Here is a 4,690-nt window from a genome sequence, read left to right as displayed (position 1 = left end):
CTCCACTCCAAACCATGCACTCCTGGGCAACAGTCGGCTTTCCCCTCCATCTTAGTTTAAAAGCTTCTCTATCTCCTTTATAAATGTTAGTTCCAGCAGCCTGGTTCCATCCCAGTTATTGTGGAGTCCATCCTTCTGGAATAGGCTCCCTCTTTCCTAGAATGTTGTCCAGTTCCTAACAAATCTAAATCCCTCATCCCTGCTCTATTGTCTCAACCGTGCATTGAGACTTTGGATCTCTGCCTGCCTCTTGGGTCCTGCACATGGAATGGGAAGCAATTCCAAAAATGCTACCTTGGAGGATCTGGATTTCAGCTTTCTACCTAAGAGCCTAAATTTGGCTTCCACAATCTCCCTCCCACATTTTCCTACGTATCCCATGTATTAAAACATAAGGTGCAATTTTCCAAAGATTTTCCAAGAAACTTTGGGAATTACCTGGACAAATCTTTTCTTTTTGATTTCTTGCCCATGCAGACCAGTTAATTTTAGACAAGGCAACTACCTCACCAAAAATTAACTGATTAAGGGCTTGATTTATTACAAGACACAATCACATTATGGTGCATTAATGCATTATGGGCAGGATTCAGTAAATGGTGCTAAAAGGTAGGCACTGGCAAAAATTCACACTCAGCACCAATCTATAAAAGGTGGTCAGGGCCCATAGCTATGTCCCTTTTAAACTGCATGCTTTAGAATCTAGACGCAGGTCATTACAGAATATGCTTAGCGAGTAATGCGCGTAAAATCTAATTACTGCCAATTAATGCTCATTATAACTTGTTAGGTGCTGTTAAAAATGTTGATTGGCTTGTTAAACCAATTAAGTTACATGCATTGTTATGGATTATGTTTAGATTTCTGCACAGATCACTAGGCATGCTGTATAGAATATGGCAGAAGGCCTTACGCCAACTGAAACCTGGTATAAATCCTGGCATGCAACTTGGGCAAACAGCCCCCAATTACTGCGCGTAATTCTTTGGAACACCCCTGACCCACCCATGCCCCTCCCATATCCACACCCCCTTTAGGGTTGCACATGAGATTTGGGTGCAGATCTTTATAGAATCACTTAAATCCAAATTGCTTATTATGTGCTGTTATGAATGTTGGTTAACTTGTTAAGCCAATTAAGTTATGTGTATTGTTATGGAATACGCTTAGATTCTGGCGCAGAACACTAGGTGCTAAATAGAATTCAGCATCAAATGTACACATGCTAACCTCATAATTAAAAAAAAAATTTTGAGTGGGCATGTCAGGGAGATGGAGAGTGGGCATTCCTGTGCTAATCAATTAGCGTAGCTACATTACTGCACACTAACTGATTAGCAGAGCTCTAAAGGCAGTAGAAGAGAGAGGCATGCCCAAATTTTCAATGAAATGATTGAGCTTGGCCACCAAAATACCTGTTCTAAAGTTAATTGGATGAATTAGCCAAAAATGAAGACATTATAATGCCTTGTATCGCTCCATGGTGTGACCGCGTCTCAAATATTGTGTTTGATTCTGGTCACCGCATCTCAAAAAAGATATAGTGGAATTAGAAAAAGTACAGAGAAGGGCGATGAAAATGATAAAGGGGATGGGGCAACTTCCCTATGAGGAAAGGCTAAAGCTGCAAGGGCTCTTCAGTTTGGAGAAAAGATGGCTGAGGGAAGATATGATAGATGTCTATAAAATAATGAGTGGAGTGGAACGGGTAGATGTGAATCGCTAGTTTACTCTTTCCAAAAGTACTAGGACTAGGGGGCAAGCAATGAAGCTACAAAGTAGTAAATTTAAAATAAATCGGAGAAAATATTTCTTCACTCAATGTGTAATTAAACTCTGAAATTTGTTGCCAGAGTGTGTAGTAAAAGCAGTTAGCTTAGTGGGGTTTAAAAAAAGGTTTGGATAGCTTCCTAAAGGAAAAGTACATAGACCACCATTAAAATGGACTTGGGGAAAATCCACTCTTATTTCTAGGAAAAGCAGCATAAAATGTATTGTACTGTTTTGGGATCTTGCCAGGTACTTGTGACCTGGATTGGCCACTGTTGGAAATGGGATGCTGGGCTTGATGGACCTTGATGGTCTGTCCCAGTATGGCAGTACTTATGTAATTTTGACTGGATATACTGCAACTCAATATTGGCCACAGGGTTAATAGTTTTGATTGTTTTTAGACTAGGTTGATCTGGTCCTAGTTTTATCTCATTGAAGAAATGAATTCCTCTATTTTATCTCTCTTAGAAAGTCAGAATTACATGCCCACATATGTAATTGGGTTAAAAAATAAAAGGGCTAGGATCCACCTTCCCTGAAACAACAGAATTGATCAGTGGTTTTACTAACAACTCATTTATAGCTCTGACCTATCACACACACAAAAAAATAAAGAAACCTGAAAAACAGATTACATTTTGAGATTTCAATATTTGAAAGAGATGGTGACGATTTTTGGTTTATTAATGGGTTATTCTTTTTTTTTTTTCCAGCTTTCATCATACTAAGTAAATGGCAGAAGAAAATCAAACTTCAGTGACTGAATTTGTTCTCCTTGGATTCACCAATATTCCACACCTGAAGATTGCGCTATTTTTCTTATTTTTGGTAATATATATAATGACTATTCTGTTCAATGTTGGGATCATTGTACTAGTAAAGCTAGATGCTAACCTTGAGAAACCAATGTACTTCTTCCTCAGTCATTTGGCTTTTGTTGATCTCTGTTGCTCCTCTGATGTTGCCCCCAAAATAATGGTCAGCCTTTTGTTTGACAATAACGTTATTTCATACGTGGGGTGTGTTGCACAGCTATATTTTTTTTATTGTATTTGCCTGTAAGAACAATTTCCTGCTGGCAGCAATGGCATATGATCATTACGTGGCAATATGTAATCCATTCATGTATCCCATTATTATGACAAAAAGACTTTGTACTCAGTTAGTGATCCTTTGCTACTTTTCAAACGTTTTGCACTCCCTGATTCAGATGGCTACTATCTTCCAATTATCCTTCTGTAGGTACAAAGAAATTAACCATTTCTTCTGTGATATTCCGCACTGATGAAGATCTCCTGCTCAGACACACACATCAATGAGATTGTGATTGCTATCTTTCTTGCCTCTGTAACTGTTTTCTCAATTCTGGTGATTCTTACGCTTTCATTCTCTTCACCATCCTGAGGATCCGTAGTGCAGAGGGAAGATGCAAAGCCTTCTCTATCTGTGCCTCCCATTTTGTCAGCATTGCTTTGTTCTATGGAACAATTATTTTTATGTATATGATATCCAGTTCAAGTTATTCACTGGAGCAGGATAGGATTGTTTCTGTGTTTTATACAATGTTGATTCCGATATTAAACCCTCTTACTGTATCTACAGTCTGAGGAACAAGGAAGTGAAAACTGTCATTAGAAAAACTATTTCTCTATTACTTTAAAAGGAGTGAAGCCTGTGAAAACTGGGATTACTTTAATCAGCAGGATTTGAATTAGAGACTTAAGTATATGTATTGTTAAATAACTTCTGGTTTTTAAAAGAGAAAGAATGTAATCAGATGTATTATTTCTAACTAATATTGGACAAAGTATGTTTTCAATGAAATGACTTGACTATACACCGTATTGGCCTTGAAGAAGCCAACCAGATGATCAATGTGGAATAATGAATTAGATGAGTGATATCTGGGGATAATCAGGTTAATACCACTTTTTTTTTCTGTTTACTGTTTAATTGATCTCCTTGTCTTGTTTCACTCTCCCTATTTAGTGGTCTAAGGAAGAGAATAGAATTACCTGACTGAAATAATTGCTATATATTACTTTCTCTGTATTTCCAGAAGTTATTTTATCACTTGTCAAAATTTAAATGGTTATTAAAAAAAAAAAAAAGAAAAACTATTTCTAGATGTATTTCTTCTCAGAAACTGAATTCCATTAACATGGTATACCCATGAAAAGGTCATTTATCCAGTAAAATAATAATGTCCTTATGCCATTATAGATTATTTAAATTTGATTTTTTTTCCAATGAAAATGTTGACAAACACTGTACAGTGTCTCATATATGTGTACTATAGCAGGTGTACTCTAATATATGCCTATAATTAAATTCAATATTTTGAGCTACTGATTTGTAAAAATCATCATTTCCTTTTAGATTTATTAGCTTCCAAGCAAGGAACTGTATAGTTCAAAGTGCAACAAATGATATTATGTACAAAAGAGAACTTATTCCAACACAGTTGCATTTAAGAGTAGGTGAAGAATTTAAAAGCAAGGCAGATGTAACATGGTAAGTGGGGTAAGCATGACAGGGGTGATGATGACATTTTGGGACATCAGACTACAGAAAAAGAATGAAATTGAGAAATGAAAAATAAGAAAAAGTAAAACGTGAAGGACTCAAAAAGTTCTACACTCTAGGTTGCCAGAATTTTATACCCCTGAATCAGCAGCTGCGTTGAGGACCACTCCATCTTAGCATGTGCCACTCTTATTAGCATTAAGCCAGGCAGAGCAGGAAGAAACTGTAGTTGTGGATGATATCAAGATTTGAAATAGCATGGACACCCCTCAGGGAGTGGAAAACATGAAAATTGATCTGTAAAAGTTAGAAGAATGGTCTAATGTTTGGCAATTAAAATTTAATGCAAACAGGTGCAAAGTGATGCATTTCAGGAGTAGAAATCCAAGGG

At 36.8% G+C, this 4,690-nt stretch overlaps 1 pseudogene; it reads left to right on the top strand.

Moving 5' to 3' along the window:
- Positions 1 to 2,613: 2,613 nt before the first annotated feature.
- LOC115460981 lies at positions 2,614 to 3,380 on the top strand (annotated as a pseudogene).
- Positions 3,381 to 4,690: the final 1,310 nt, after the last annotated feature.

This window comes from Microcaecilia unicolor, chromosome 1 (assembly GCF_901765095.1).
Source record: "Microcaecilia unicolor chromosome 1, aMicUni1.1, whole genome shotgun sequence".
NCBI lineage: Eukaryota > Metazoa > Chordata > Amphibia > Gymnophiona > Siphonopidae > Microcaecilia > Microcaecilia unicolor.
The sequence above is the reverse complement of the archived record's forward strand: the minus strand, read 5'-3'. Positions and strand labels throughout refer to the sequence as shown.